The sequence below is a fragment of the Oncorhynchus kisutch genome, linkage group LG1 (genome assembly GCF_002021735.2).
Source record: "Oncorhynchus kisutch isolate 150728-3 linkage group LG1, Okis_V2, whole genome shotgun sequence".
Lineage (NCBI taxonomy): Eukaryota > Metazoa > Chordata > Actinopteri > Salmoniformes > Salmonidae > Oncorhynchus > Oncorhynchus kisutch.
The window spans coordinates 44312646-44329943 of NC_034174.2; the positions used below are offsets into that span (position 1 = coordinate 44312646).

At 41.8% G+C, this 17298-nt stretch overlaps 1 protein-coding gene across 19 annotated transcripts in view; it reads right to left on the bottom strand.

The window, feature by feature from the left end:
- LOC109870170 (neurofascin) overlaps positions 1–17298 on the bottom strand; it is a 152023-nt gene that overhangs the window by 133850 nt on the left and 875 nt on the right. The window lies entirely within an intron of this gene.

The window sequence follows — 17298 nt, forward strand, 5'->3', positions numbered from 1 at the left end:
CTGTTTCACAAGGCAACAGCCTGGTTTGCTGGTTTTCTCAGGAGTCCCTAAAATATTAAACAACACGAATTACAAATACTCATACTCATGTCATAACACTAGCTAGCTAATGTTAGCTAGTTAGCTAACTTGCTAAATAGCGATTTTTGTAAATTAACTTTATGACAAAAAAATATGCACAATTGTTTGTCTCTACATTAACTAACATATTCCTCTCAATTGTACATTTTTTGCTTGACTTATGATGTTATAACTACTTACATTTGCTTCCACCGTAATATTTTGTCAGCCATCTTTGCTGAAGAAAGTCACCAGGGACGGGTGGCTCGTGTCAAATTCGTCATTGGAACCGCTCGATATGATATGTCATATAAACACCTTCGGACCAAAATGCATAATGAGTGCTCTAGCTCCCCCTTGAGGTGTTCTGGAACAATTAAGCTGTGACGCTGTGTACCTCTTACTCCCGTGGTGTAGGCTCGCAACTTTTAAAAGAGGGACCACTGTATGTGTAGGCAGGTTTCTTAGGATTGAAAGCTTCTCAAACAGCTGAATTCATACCGAATTCATTCAGATAGGTAAAATATTGGATTCTTCACACATCACAGTAAGACATTATCCCATTATGCTTTGCTGTTGTACTTACGAGACCATCAGGCTTGATTAAGCTGTGCTGTCTTGTAGTCATGTGGTGTATGACTGTATTTCCTTTATTTCCTTTATTTCAGCAAAACATGTAATAGATTTTTAAAATCAGAATAACATATTTTTTTGGTCAGTAGGTGTTAGGCAATAAGGCCCGAGGGGGTGTAGTATATGTTCAATCTACCACGGCAAAGGGCTGTTCAACATCCTGACCTTATTTAGCATTACCTAGTCCAAATATGGCATGATTCCACTATTTATAACAGTTTGAATCACTTTCAATGGGGCACTTTTATTTTGAAGGCGAAAAGCAAATTATTGTGGAATTTCCACTATTGTGGAATAATCCTTATTTTGGCTAGCTTCCACAGGTTTGCACAGCAGAGTTGAAAAATATCCAACACATAGTAGTGTTGTTAGTTTGGCACTGTTGATCAGCACACGTGGATTAAAATGCCAATAAGACAGGAGAAGGAGCGTACGGTATCCACACATCCATTTACATGTGAAAATGTTGGTTGGAACCGGAAACCAGAACCAAGCATGTCCCCTAAACAGGGGACTTTACATCTAAGAGATTTTTCCTCCAGGAGGCAAACCCACAATGTTCTGATCAACAAGCATGACCTCTAACCAATACACTATGAAACCTGTTCTTAAAATATTGACAATTTAAATGTCTGTAAGAGTTCATTCCAAAATTATTTTGTTAATTCACTCAGGTCTTTTGCTTGGTGAAAATATAATAGTCTAAAACAGTTGATTTGTTAAAAACAGACTCATTTAACCAAGTAGTTAACCAAGTTAGCAAGAATTTCAATTTTTTTTGCCTGCAAACTGCTAGCTGGGTGGACTGCAACCTGATCTCATAGCATTTCATACTATTCTGTACATAAATCTAAGACAACCCTTTAGTATTGTACAGTATGTATGGTAGGGCTTGGTGATATGGCCAAAATCTCATATCCCGATATAGGTCATTTCATATCCAGATAACGATACATATAACGATATAGCACATTTTCTGTAAATTTAATGAATAAATAGTTGATAAAAAATGACCACATGTAAAGGCCTATTTCTTATTACATTTTGAATTATACTCAACAAATAAAAGGTACTTACTCATATTTGATTATTAAGCATGTAACAAACTAAAAAGAAGAAGATGATAAATAGAAAACACTTAGTTGCAAAAACAAAATAAATATAGGCCTAAAAATAAAACCTTTTTGTTTGCGTGGGGGGGGGGGGGGGGGGCTGGCTTGTTTTGCATGTCATTTTGGCATTAATACGTGTCATATCAATTTGCATTTGGTACCTTGGGTCGAGTGTTAGCACCAACTCACGAAACCCCCATTTCTCGACCCTGTAAATTGGGGCCATGTCTTTGCAGATATAAGTTGATAACGGCAGCTGTTATCTCCTTCCATCTTCGTGATTCTTTGCCATATGGTGTGCCGAGGGCAAAAGCCTCTTGCAACATCTGAGTTGGGGGTTTGTTTTTGGGTCTCATCCATAGACTCTCTCCGTACTGTTTCACATGATTCTTGCGTAGGTGGTAAAAGAGGTTAGTGGTGTTTGAGCCTGTTGTCAGGACCGGCCTGCGGCATATTATACAGAGGACGGTTTTCTGGTCCGTGTCAGACTTTTCATACCCAAACCACGTCCATGAGACCCGAAGTAGCCCTTCTTTTAGGTACGAGCTCCATGTCTCCGTGCTCTGTGTCACATTCACTCTCCTCCATATTTGTTTGTGTTGTAAATTTCCTTCCCACAGGCACGTGTCCAATTGACGAAAAATATTGCTGTAAAGAGTGTCATTTGCAACACAACTAAATAAATAATAGAGCATAATATGAAACGATAGACGTTTTTCTATCGTCACACGATATATATCGTCATATCGCCTAACCCTAATGTATGGTATGTATTAATCTGTGGATGTCCCTAATCCATTTTTTCAAATTACAATTTGTATGACATGTTACGAATTGCAAATGGTATGACATGTTATGAATTTCAATTCGTAAAAATGTTACAAATTTCCAATAACTTTGAAATGTTATGAATTCCAATTGATTATTGCAAACATGATCTAGGTGGCTAATGTTAATTCTAGCTAGGTGACTAATGTTAGCTAGGCTAGAGGTTAGGGTTAAGGTTTGTGTTAGGAGTAATGTTAAAGTATTAAGGTTAGCTAAGGTACTAAGTAGTTGCAAAGTAGCTAAAAAGTAGTAAGTAGTTGACAAAGTTGATAATTAGCTAAATGTGTCCATGATAAGATTAGAACACTCAACCTTTTGGTTGCTAAACATTTGTGTTCTACACCCATCCTTCACCTCAATCCACAAAAGTGGAGACAAAATTCACCCTAATAATTACCATGGAATTTTCATCAACAGTAATCTCAGAAAAATCAACAGCAGACTCCAACATTTCCTCAGTGAAAACAATGTCCTGAGCAAATTGGCTTCTTAACAAAAATATTGTACAACAGACCACATACAAACCAGCGGAGGCTGCTGAGGGGAGGACGGCTCAAAATAATGGCTATAATGGAGCGAATGGAATGGCATCAAACACATGGAAACAATGTGTTTGATGTATTTGAGACCATTCCACTTATTCCACTCCAGCCATTACCACGAGCCCATCTTCCCCAATTAAGGTGTGACCAACCTTCTGTGGTATACACCCTGCACACCCTTATTGACAAACAAACAAAACAAAAGGAAAGTCTTATCATGCATTGTTGATTTCAGAAAAGCTTTTGACTCAATTTGGCATGAGGGTATGCTATAAAAATGTATGGAAAACAGTTTTTGGGGGGGAAATATGTGACATTATCAAATCAATGTACACAAACAACAAGTGTGCAATTTAAATATTAACCCATTTTCTTTCCTCGGGGCCATGGGGTGAGACAGGGATGCAGCTTGAGCCCCACCCTATTCAACACATACACTGAGTATGGAAAACATTAAGAACACCTGCTCTTTCCATGACATAGGATGACCAGTAAATCCAGGTGACAGCTATGATCCCTTATTTATGTCACTTGTTAAATCCACTTCAATCAGTGTAGATGAAGGGGAGGAGACAAGTTGATCCTAGGGCTGAATACTGCCCCCTTTGGAGGAAGTGCGTGCCCATAGTAAACAGAAAATATTTTTTTCCAAAATTGCTAATATATGCATCTAATAATTATTATTGAATAGAAAACACTCTAAAGTTTCTAAACCCGTTTAAATTATGTCTGTATGTAAAGCAGAACTCCCAGGGCAGCCTTTCTTCCAAACAACCTCTTCTCAACAGCAAAGTTGGGTCAACTTTGACGTCATCGCCCCCACCCTTCCCAACCAGCTACGGATCCAGGAACAGTTTCTATGTGTTCAGCGCGATGTCTGCTTTCAAATGACGCGTTCTTTGTTAGAATCTAGCGCGCCCCCGTCCTTTGGCGGGCGAAATCATTCGGGTCACGCGGAAATACAGGCACTCTATTGCGCGCGTCAGACACTTTTTCCATGAAGCACCAATTGACTTCGGTTTGTCTGTTAGCGCTGATCTTTGTTTTACATGATTAAAGCATCCTAATGCTCGATTCTGCACTTAGTTTGACCAGTTTAGTCGACATATAATATGTAATTTTGAAGTTTTGATGCGCAAGAGTGCGGGACCAGAAGTCATTTTGGGTGCATTTCAGCTGAAGCTGTTAGCATATGCTAATACAGAGACACACAACTTGAAACCAAACGATGTATTGGGTAAGTATAACTCCTTCCACGTCTTCTGATCGAAGAACATCAAAGGTAAGGGAATATTTATGTGGTTCATTTTGGGTTTCTGTGCTCTCCAAACGTAGAGGAGACATACAGCTAATATCTGAGCGCCGCCTCATATTATAGCCTAGTGAACGAATTCTGTAACGTTAAAAATAAATGTAACACAGCGGTTGCATTAAGAAGAAGTGTATCTTTGTAACTATATGTAGAACATGTATATTTAGTAATGTGTATTGCTTGTTATCTGACGTTATCTGTCGGAGCTATTATAATTTCTCCTGACATTTGAGTAGCATTTTTCAAAAATCTCGTCATTGTAAACAGAGATTTATGGATATAAATAGCATATTATTGAAAAAAAATGTAATGTATTGTATAACATGTCCTATTACTGTCATCTGATGAAGATTTTCAAAAGGTTAGTGAATGATTTATTTTTTAATCCTGCTTTTTTAATTTTATATTTTCTGGGACAAAATGGCCGCCGCAGGTCTTTTGTTTCGGTGGTGGTCTAATATAAATGTGTGGTGTGTTTTCGCCGTAAAACATTTTAGAAATCTGACTTGCTGGGTAGATGAACAAGGTGTTTATCTTTCATTTGAGCTATTGGACTTGTATAGGTGTGGAGGTTAAATATTTCTAAGAATATGTTTTCGCATTTTGCGTTATGGTAATGAGCTGAGCCTGTAGTCACGCTCCCGGATCCGGTATCGGTAGGATCAAGAGGTTAAAATATTTTTAAGCCTTGAGACAATTGAGACATGGATTGTGTATGTGTGCCATTCAAAGTGTGAAAGGGCAATACAAAAGATTTAAGTGCCTTTGAATGGAGTATGGTAGTAGGTGCTAGGTGCACCAATTTGTGTCAAAAACTTTTTTTACGCTCAACAGTTTTCTTTGTGTATCAAGAATGGGTGGTGGACCAAAGGACATCCAGCCATCTTGACAAAACTGTGGAAAACATCCCTGTTGCTTAAGAAAAAATATTTCTGTCAGAATGCAGTATAACTGCAGTATGCAGCAAATCCTGTGTCCAGAATATTTTTTTTTTATTGCAGTAATTTTGCATTTTAACTGCAGTTAGAGTGCAGTCTAACTGCAGTACAGCGCAGTTATTCTGCAATTACTTGCGTCCAAAATACCACAGTCAACTGCAGTTACTGTACTTTTACTGCAGTTTCAAAATGTCAATCTTTTTTTGTAAGGGGTGGAACACTTTCGACACCTTGTAGTCCATACCCTGATTAATTGAAACTGTTCTGAGGGCAAACATCAACACCACAGGTAACTTCCACAAGGCTGTGAACGATCTAAGAGACAAGGCAAGAAGGGTCTTCTACGCCATCAAAAGGAACATAAAACTCAACATACCAATTAGGATCTGGCAAAAAACACTTCAATCAGTTAAAAGAACCCATTGCCCTCTGTGGTTGTGTCTGGGGTCCACTCACCAACCAATAATTCACAAAATGGGACAAACATCCAATAGAATTGTCACGGATCAATCCGGAACTTTCATTACTCACACCTGGCCCTTATTCAAATTGATTAGTAATTGTATATGTGTGCCCTTTGTTCACCATCGTTTACTGTTAGAACGATTATTGTTACAATGTCCTTTGATTTTGTTTGGGATGTCCTCTTTTGTTTGGGTTTCTACCCTGTGTTTTGTAAATGTGTTTGTTTGGTCTTCGTTCCCGTGCCTTTACACGGCACCTTGTGATTTGGGAAATTAAAACCCTGATTGCGCATTCTTGCGCCTGTCTTCCGATCCTTCATACCGTCATGACAGAATAATCTACCATTAAGAGAGACAGCGGGAATGGCCCGTCCGACGACGCTGCCACTGGTCCGTCCGACACCGCAGCATCTTCCTTAGCGGCAACTGGCCCGTCCAACGACGACGAAACTTCGGCAGCTGCATTGGGTTCTGATTGAACCACACTGCGTTCCTGTGATCGCCCTCGAGGCCGGTGCGGGGGGTGGGGTACTGTCACGGATCCCTCCGGAATTTTCTTTACACACACCTGGACCCTTTCCCCATTGATTAGTAATTGTATAAGCGTGCCCTTTGTTCACCATTGTCCTGTCAATTATTGTTTTTGTTTTTTTTGTTTTAATTTTTCCCCTTTTTCTCCCCAATTTTGTGGTATCCAATTATTGTTACAATGTCCGTTGATTCGTGTGATTACTTGTGCTATGTTGTTTTGGCTTTCGTGCCACGTATATTGTGCAGATGATTATGAGTCTCGTCCTGTGTGATAATCATTGTGCGATTGTGTATTTATTCAAGCTACTCCTTGCTCTTTTGTTTGGGTTTCTACCCTGTGTTTTGTATACGTGTTTGTTTGGTCTTCGTCCCCGTGCCTGTACACGGCACGCTGTATATTGGGTAAGGAATTTTTTAAAACTATTACGCATTCCTGCGCCTGTCTCCCGACCCTTTATACCAACGTGACATGAATATACTTTGTGTACAACGCAAAGATGCCATGAGAAAAGGGCAACCAGTGGAGCACAAACAACATTGTATATACCACCCATATTATGTGTTTATTTATCTTCCCCTAATATTCGTACTAAAACTATTTGCACATTGCTGTACATAGCTGATAATATAACACTTGAAATGTCTATCTCTTTTCAACCTTTGAGTGCAACATTTCCTGTTAAATTCTATGTTTTGTTTATTTTAACTTGCTTTGGCAACATAAAAACATGTTTCCCATGCCAATAAAGCCCCGTTGAATTGAAGGGAAGAGAAGAAGAGACGTAGCTGTCTGAACAGATACCTCAGAAGAGAGAGAGAGAGAGAACTGAGGGAAGATATTTTGGATGAAAGAAAGCATTGACATTTACAGTACAGTTGACCCTCTATGGTCCATTGAGCCCAAATCACAATATGGTCACTATAATGTACCATCTAACAAAACACTTCCACCAGTAAAATAAATCGAACATCACTTACAATCACTTGCTCCATCTTTCTCTCATTGATTCATCCCCATGTTCAGTGTTCCTTATTCTCTTTCTTAATAATCAATCCCCCCATCTTTTTCTCATACCCCTCTTAATTTTCCTCTTTCTTGGCCCACTTTCAGGAGAACAATGGAGACAATAGTATGTCCCCTGAGGGCAGCAGAGGGCCAGTTAAATTATCAAAAGACCCCAGCATCCCTCACCCCCCTCAGTCCCCACAGAGACACCCTCACACCTCCTCACCCCCGTCAGCCCACCACCACTGTCCATCTGCCGGGAGAAGAGAGGAGAGCGCGGGAGAAGTGGGAAGGGGGATAGAGAGGGAAAGGTTGGGGGACTGTAGATGGTGACAGACTGTAAAGATCGAGAGTGTGTAAGGGAGAGAGAGAGAAAAAGGGGGAGAGGAGACGAGAGGGAGACACTATGCAGGCTGTGTGTGTATGGTGACAGACTGCAGTCTCTCTCACTCTCTCATTCCTGTTTAATTTCTCTCATTGTTGCACATGAGCCTGTCGCGCGTGTCCCTGTCAGCTGGAGAGTGATGGTTACAAACACACACACACACACGCACGCGCACGCGCGCACGCACGCACGCACGCACGCACACACACACACACACACACACACACACACACACACACACACACACACACATTAAGGCTGCAATAGTCTTGGAATTTGAGGTTAAGGTAATTGGCCAGGCCAGTGTACACGGTCACCGGCAGAACCGGTGGTGGTTATTACCTCTAAATTTAAGTATAGTATACAAATTAAGAAATGTCAGATTGGAGAGGAATGTCACATTTTTGTATTTACACCATTTACAGTTTTTTACAATCACTTTGTCACTAATTTCAGAACCTTGATGTCATTTTTCAAAACTCTAGACACAAAACTCTCAGCCAATGATCAAAATGCCTTCTTTTTTTTTTACTCTAACACTTTTTCCAATTGCTTGGATATAATACACAAGAGAGGATGCCGTAATGAGAGAAACAATATAGCCTAAGCTACTGAAAATAGGCCTTTTACAAGAGTAAATCACGAGAGGAGCATTTGATAATTATTAAAGAGTACAGACATGCTACTTTAGGAAACTTTCTGAATGGTCATATTAGGCATATAGAGAAGAATCAGCGAAATCACACACGTCACACCCCTGTAAAAGCACCTATCAATCAAAGCCACCAGCGTATGTCAAACACAAGAGAAAATACTTCTCCATTCCTTAAAATGTATAAAATACCTAGGCCTACCTTAGGCTTTCCGAAAGTAGGCTATAAGATAATGAATTGACAAGGACGGTATGAAAGGGAGAGAGACAGCTATGCTGTAGTATGTAAATGAAATTGACAATCATTCAAATAGAAACAAATACACACACCATGTCCATAGCCTAAGTTATCAGCTTTGATCAGCCTATAAATGAAGAAGGGATTCCATATCAAATTACACCTTGCCAGGTTGGATTGGACTGGCGCACTGTCCATTTGACAGAACATTAGTGCATCATTGGCCTCAGAGCCAGAACATTGTAGACTGCTGCTGAATAATTCATGAATAGTCAGACACATCCAACTTTATAATTTGTTTTTTTAAGATGATCGATTTATTTATTTGCTAGCGAGCAATGGAAATGTGCATTGTAGAAAGTCCACACATCAAACAATGTTTTTACTGACGTGTGATAGCCCATAGGCTAGCGCTTCTACACCCTCACACATCCAGCTGATTAGCTGCTGGAGCATCATACGACAGTTGGAAAGAGGAGGAGATGTAGACAGTTCAACAGACGGACTAAGTTAACAAAGCAATTGCTTATAATCAATCGTAAAAACACGCCCGCTATAAGGTCAACTTTATCTACATGAAAAGAAAGTTCATCGTTTGTATATTTTTTTTTTAGGTGTTATTGTATGTGCATTTCAGGTCTACTGTGGAGAGGGTCACGGCAAAGACACACACGGGGTAAAATGACACAGTACTGCTGACAATCGGAGCAAGCGTGACACGACAGTTGATACTGTACACTCCACTAGAATCTAACTGCATCTATCAAGACATTGCACGGCCATTCTGTCTACAGCAATGGCCCCTATGTCACTACAGGAAAACAGACCATCGTCATTAGTTACAATTACACTTTTACTGTAATTAATTAGAACTGCTTTATATACTGTAGCTAAAACAACCACCTGGAGACCACACACACACACACACACACACACACACACACACACACTCCTCCCTAATGGAGGACTGTGACCCCTGACCCTATCCCATCAGCCATCATTAACACTGCAGTGCTATATGGCCCACAGACACACACCTGCCTGAACAGGAGGCGTTTAAAATAACGACGGTAGTAATTATAGACGACAACACTGGGTGTGACGTCGTGGAATAAGAACACAAAGGGAGGAATTGAATCGAATCGAGTCCCTCTCTTTTTTTTTCCCTCAGCTCTATCACTCAACAACCATGACAGGTGCCATCGTGACCCTTTTAGGTTTGGTTCATCTAACCCCTCACCCATACAGTACACATAAAACTCTCTTCACCTCTCTCTGTAACCCTAGGAGTGGGCAATGGTCATTTAAGGGGTCAAAATACCCCGTCATCTCCTAACACCAAGGTGACAAAGCCAATCATATCAGGTGACACCCCCAGTCACACTCTCATTGATCCACTGATGGGTTAACGGAATCAATAAGCTACAGACAGCTAGCCAGGACACACACACACACACACACACACACACACACACATGGCTGGGGGAAACCATATGTGGTTGATGAGAAATTCAGACAGAGGGAGGGTCTCCTTTGTTGGCAGGTTAAGGGACATTCAGACTGAAAACAAAAGTATATTGTGGCGTCTGCTCCTCACCTGTCCTCTCTACCATAGTGGGAACACTGTGAATGGCTTATAAGTCAACAGCTGCTAGACAGGGTCGGAAGGAAGGTCGTTTTAGGACTTTAGGTCGTCTGATAAAGCCAGAACTACCTTGAAAACAATGGCAATTGTTACTAAGTGGAGAACCTTGCTAAATAAATACGACGCAATGATCAATCACTCTCATTCAAAATGCTTTATCCAGACCAAAGGTATTTTGTCATGTTATGATATTTCACAACATCTGATGAGATGAATGAACATCACCAAAGTGTGAGGAATGTGGTCAATGTCTTTATATCAAAACTACTTACGTAAAAAGCAGGTCTTCATTTCATTGATTGATTGATTTGACATGGGAATCAATACCGAATAAACAGCTGCTTTTAGGGTAAGAGCGCCATAAAAACATTCATTTTCATCTGTTTCCTAATATTTTCTATCGGCAAATGAAAATAAAGTGAATATATCGGAGTTCCAGCATCCACAATAGCCCGATTTCCTGCACTCACCAAGGGGTCATACATCTCTGTGGTGAGGAGCGTTAGCCAAGGGCCTACAGACAGACTAGTAATGATTAGAGGATTTACTATAGGCTCATTTCCTCTTTGAAGAACGCCAGATGCTACCTACAGATGTGCCCTAATAAAACTAACCAGCACACACACACACACACACACACACACACACACACACACACACACACACACACACACACACACACACACACACACACACAGACATGCACACATACAAAATATGCAGCTCCTAACATTTATAAACAGGATAGAAGAATAAAAGAACATAGAATAGAACGCTATCATTTAGTGGTGTGTGCTTAGTTATATGTGGTTTAAGAATAGAATAGGTATAGCCACCATAGGGTAAACACAGTGTCTAAAAGAAAGACATATTAGTAAATTATCTGAAAACATTTAGTTTTCCTGCTCTGCTCTTGTCGTTATCAAAGCTGAAAAGTCCCCTGTCGGATTTCTCCTTGATGCATCTGTATGTCTTAATGTTACAGTGCTACATGCAGGTGTGACGCAGAAGAGTGCACACACGCACACGCACACACACACACACACGGGAAGGGGGAGATGCACCTGGTAACTGGAAGTAGATACAGTGCCACAGATGGTGAAGTCAGCAGTGTGTGTGTGACTATGTGTGTAGCTGCCTTCTACTGTGTGTGTAGCTGTGCCTAACTGTGTACTTAACTGAGTGTGTATGTGTGTGTGCGTGTGTGCACCCTGCTCTGCCCTGTGTGTTATTATTAGTGCACACATCAGAGTGCACCAGAAACCATTCACGTCTTTAGACCAACAAAAACAAAACATTGCTACTGTCATTGAGGGTTTGAGGGACTTTCAGAGCAAACGAGACCACGTAAAATGAGTCCTCTATAACAGCATTTTCTAGTACTGTAAGTGTAGTCCTCTTTCCCTGCTAGCTTTGATGCTATACTTCAGAACCTATCAATGGACACTTTGTTTAGGTCTCTTTGTGTCTCTGTGAAAAGAAAGCATACACACGCTACTGATCAAAGGAGGGAGAAACCGACAGGCAGACAGGGAGATGGCCACGAGCGTCAAGTGCACTCCCTTTTGCCTTCTAGAATTATGACTTGCCTAAACTTTTTTGAGAGATTTGAATGTTGTATAAATGCTACACTGTACTGCCCATGTGGCTAGAAAGTCATCCAGTTGTCCTTGTAGCTTACTTTGTGTTTGTCTTGTGTTTGTTGGCAGTTCATGGAGCTCCTTTCGTGCACCTCCTCACTCTATCACGAGGCACACCTGCAAACATGTCCGTATACATGTCATTTTGTCAAAAAATATTATTTTGTTTAGTGAGAACTCTCTGGTTCCAACCAGTTAATTGGTCAATTGGTGCACCCCTATTAGTTCAGGCAATGATTTTGCCCGGAGAGAGGTTCAACGAGGTTACAACCAGTTAATTGGTCAATTGGTGCACCCCTATTAGTTCAGGCAATGATTTTGCCCGGAGAGAGGTTCAACGAGGTTACAACCAGTTAATTGGTCAATTGGTGCACCCCTATTAGTTCAGGCAATGATTTTGCCCGGAGAGAGGTTCAACGAGGTTACAACCAGTTAATTGGTCAATTGGTGCACCCCTATTAGTTCAGGCAATGATTTTGCCCGGAGAGAGGTTCAACGAGGTTCCAACCAGTTAATTGGTCAATTGGTGCACCCCTATTAGTTCAGGCAATGATTTTGCCCGGAGAGAGGTTCAACGAGGTTACAACCAGTTAATTGGTCAATTGGTGCACCCCTATTAGTTCAGGCAATGATTTTGCCCGGAGAGAGGTTCAACGAGGTTCCAACCAGTTAATTGGTCAATTGGTGCACCCCTATTAGTTCAGGCAATGATTTTGCCCGGAGAGAGGTTCAACGAGGTTCCAACCAGTTAATTGGTCAATTGGTGCACCCCTATTAGTTCAGGCAATGATTTTGCCCGGAGAGAGGTTCAACGAGGTTACAACCAGTTAATTGGTCAATTGGTGCACCCCTATTAGTTCAGGCAATGATTTTGCCCGGAGAGAGGTTCAACGAGGTTCCAACCAGTTAATTGGTGCACCCCTATTAGTTCAGGCAATGATTTTGCCCGGAGAGAGGTTCAACGAGGTTACAACCAGTTAATTGGTCAATTGGTGCACCCCTATTAGTTCAGGCAATGATTTTGCCCGGAGAGAGGTTCAACGAGGTTCCAACCAGTTAATTGGTTATGTTCAACATTTTGTTTTGTTTATTTTTTGCAGACATTATTATTTACCTCTACCACTGCTACCACCATCACTATTTTGGACATAATCCTCCTGCCTGCCTTTAAGACCGTTCCCTTCACACACACACACACACACACACACACACAACACACACACACACACACACACACACACACACACACACACACACACACACACACACACACACACACACACACACACACACACACACACACACACACACACACAGAGAGAGAGAGGTGAAAGCAAGGACCCAAAACATAGAGTAACCTTAAGACATAATGCACATTGTATTGATCATATCTGCAACGCACATTTAACACAGAATAACCCTTAGTCATCCTGTCTGCTCGATGTAAGGGCTCTCTCTTTCTCTCTCTGTGCCTCCAGACTGATGTCTCCGTGGAGGCCTGAGTGAATCCTGGAGCTGAGCCAGTGTTCCTACCACCCTACAGGCAGCTCCTCCCTGGGTCAGAGTCTACAGGAAATTCTCCTCCCTCCAACCCTCCCTCACTCTCTCCATCCATCCTGGCTCACAGCCAGACGATGCGCTTAAAAGTGACCTCGCCCAGATGCACTTCTCTCTGTCTCCTTCTCTCTCTCTCTCTCCGTTCCCACACCTCTCCCTTTCTGCTCAGCCCTTCCCTCAGGAAGAAGTTGCTATTTCGTGTTTAAAAATAGAAACTGGAAACAAAGACCTCTGGATGGTAAACCTGAGAGGGCATGGGTGGAGAAGGGAGGGGGAGGGAGGGATGGGAGGGAAAAGAAGGATGGAGGAGGGAGGGAGGGAAGAGAAAGACAAGTTTCTCATGATGGGATGACTCAACCTATGAAAGGATGCATTTGTTGTGCATGTGTGTGTGTGTGTGTGTATGAGTGTGTGTGTGTGTATTCTAGCTTTAAACAAAGCACAGTGTATGGATCAGACTGTATCTTCCTGACCTACAGAATGAGACTTGAGTGCCAGGTCTGAATTAAAACCTGCAGTTCTTCTAGCTGTCTGGCTCAGTCCAATGCCAGTTGAGCCACTGAGAGGACAGCAGGCTTCTCTAATGCAGATTTAATTGACCTATCGTGGCGCACCTCCACGGGTCTACCCTAGGACTGACTGCCATCCAGTGCTCCAATCAGGTGACAACATGCCAGAGACAGGGATCACTGGGAAAGAGGCCATATGGCCCAAACACAGTGTGAGGAACTGGGATGGGATGGTCGGGTGGACAGGGGTGTGTGTATGCGTGTGTGTGTGTGTGTGTGTGTGTGTGTGTGTGTGTGTGTGTGTGTGTGTGTGTGTGTGTGTGTGTGTGTGTGTGTGTGTGTGTGTGTGTGTGTGGATGTGCCACACACATTCACACACACACACACACACACACACACACACACACACACACACACACACACACACATATATATATATATATATATACAAACAAATACATACATACTGGGTATGTATAGATGCACCTGTAAGCTCTAAACTAAGCCAACACAGTTTCTGGGTTTGACTCAAGACTGGAATCAAACAAAGGGCCTGTGAGGTAATGGTGGGGAAACATCTAGGATGTGTGTACAAACTCCCCTGGGGAGCAGGGTCTATTGGAGCAAACCTGTAATGTTTGACTTCATCCAGTTCAGATGTCAGCCATTAACATCCAGAAGCCATTCAGCATTGAGACACTGGAGGTCTGTTCTGCTACCGGTCACATCAGTGGCGTAACAACAGAGTTTTACATGGAATATCAGCACCTGGTGGTGAAACATATGTACTGCAACACAGAGAGAAATCACAATCCACCACTAGAACACAAGACCTCCATTAACCACTAGACTCATGAAGACAAAGAAGTATCAGGAGAGCTTCAGGTATTCGAAAACCACAGATCCTCCTGGAGGGAAATAGTAATAGAAAATCGAAAAAAATAAATCTAACCACAAATAGGTACTAAGTAGCATAACAAATCAAAGTCCAAGCAATTGTGTGGGTTTGAAAGTTAAAAAGCTTTGAATGTGTGAGCTAAGATATTATTCAAATACACCACTAGACTCAGTCTGGTACTGTTACCCAATTCCAAATGGACTCCTAGCCCCTTCTCGATAGGCACTTGTGTAGATCGGAATAGATTGGATAGGTGTTAGCAATGTTAATGCCCTCTTGACAAACAGGTGGAGCTTTTGTTTACATGTCTTTATAGCCTGACGACATCCAACTCCAGGGTTCCGGTTTCCCTTTATGACGAAGCATTGTATTTTTTGTGTGTGTGTGTGTGTGTGTGTGTGTGTGTGTGTGTGTGTGTGTGTGGTACATTCTTATTGTGATGGAGCTACTGTAGATATGCATCTCCCAGAGCAGTAGATTAGACATGGAAACAGTTTAATGTATACTGAACAAAAAAATGTAACCAACATACAACCATTTCAAAGATTTGACTAAATTACAGTTCATATAAGGAAATCAGTCAATTGAAATAAATTCATTGGGCCCTAATCTATGGATTTCACATGACTGGGAATACAGATATGCATCTGATGGTCACAGATACTTGAGAAAAAGCTAGAGGTGTGATTCAGAAAACCAGTCAGTATCTGGTGTAACCACCATTAATCTTGTGTGAGCGCGACACATCTCTTTCGCATAGAGTTGATTAGGCTGTTTATTGTGGCCTGTGGAATGTTGTTCAACTCCGCTGCACAAAGTTGCTGGATATTGGCAGGAACTGGAGAATGCTGTCATACAAGTCGATCCAGAGCATACCAAACATGCTCAATGAGTGACATGTCTGGTGAGTATACAGGCCATGAAAGAACTGGGCTATTTTCAGCTTTCAGGAATTGTGTATAGATCCTTGCGACATGGTTCCGTGCATTATTATGCTGAAACATGAGGTGATGGCAGTGGATGAATGGCACAACAATGGGCCTCATGATCTCATCACGGTATATCTGTGCATTCATATTGCCATAGATAAAATGCAATTGTGTATGTTGTCCGTAGGTTATGACTGCCTATACCATAACTCCACGGCCACCATGGGGCACTCTGTTCACAACGTTGACATCAGCAAACCGCTCTTTCCCTCCATTCCTCCATGCTGGCTACCAATTAAGAACAACTTCCTTCCTTAATAGAACAAAGGAACATTTTGTAATTCTATTATTAGATAAGGAAAGAGATTATCGTTTTTTAAGACTGTATGTCCGTCTGTCTGTCCGTCTAATAATGATGCTACCACTATTGTGGATCCACTATTGTGATCCACTATTGTGATCCACTATTGTGATCCACTATTGTGATCCACTATTGTGATCCACTATTGTGATCCACAGCCATGCTCCTCTAGTATTTCTATTCAACAGATATTTTTCACTCTCCAAATCATCTGAGCTCAGTCGTTCAGTCCATCCGTCCGTCCGTCAGTCAGTCAGTGTGTCTGTCAGTCAGTCAGTTAGTCAGTTAGTCAGTCTGTGAGGGGGGTCTTTGTTATAGTTCCAGCTGACATCTGTCCAGTGCTGCTGCTGTGTTTAAGCTGTCCCAGAGATGGCCTGCTGTGGGGGGGGGGGGAGAAGAGGGACAGATGTTCCCCTCTATAGCCCTTATGTAACGCCATCAAACACAGGCCACAGCCCAGGTACTGATACACACACATATGCACAGTTGCACACACAAATATACACACGCACACACGCAAATGCGCACACGTACACACACACACACATACAGACACACACACACACAGGGTAAACACAGCTACAGCTAATACAGCCCTGTCTAGGTTAAATAATATGCCCCAACGTCACATGACATGATAGCTCATCATATGTATTTGGCCCTGCAGTGTAAGAGGATGTTTGCCCTGTAATCTGATCGCAGGTCAGTTATGCATTCCCCCCTTAATTATGTTTAGGATTGGAGGTGGATAAACCGATCCTAGATTTGTGTTTTAATGCAATTTCTACCCAAAGCATGTTGGGCCTACACTACACACTGTCCTCCCTATATGCAGGTGCACAAAAACCCACACAAGAGATAGGTTATTAGTTTGCTCCACTTAGACAGCAGGTAAATGAAACTCAGCTAAAGCAAAAGGCTATGCATGTTGATTTCCACCCAAATGTATAAGCAGTGAATAGGCCTAGTTAATTAAACGCGTGTCCTTACACAGAGGCCTTGCGGATGGATGAATCAGAACGCTCAACAAAATACTCTCCCATGAAAGCCAAGGGACC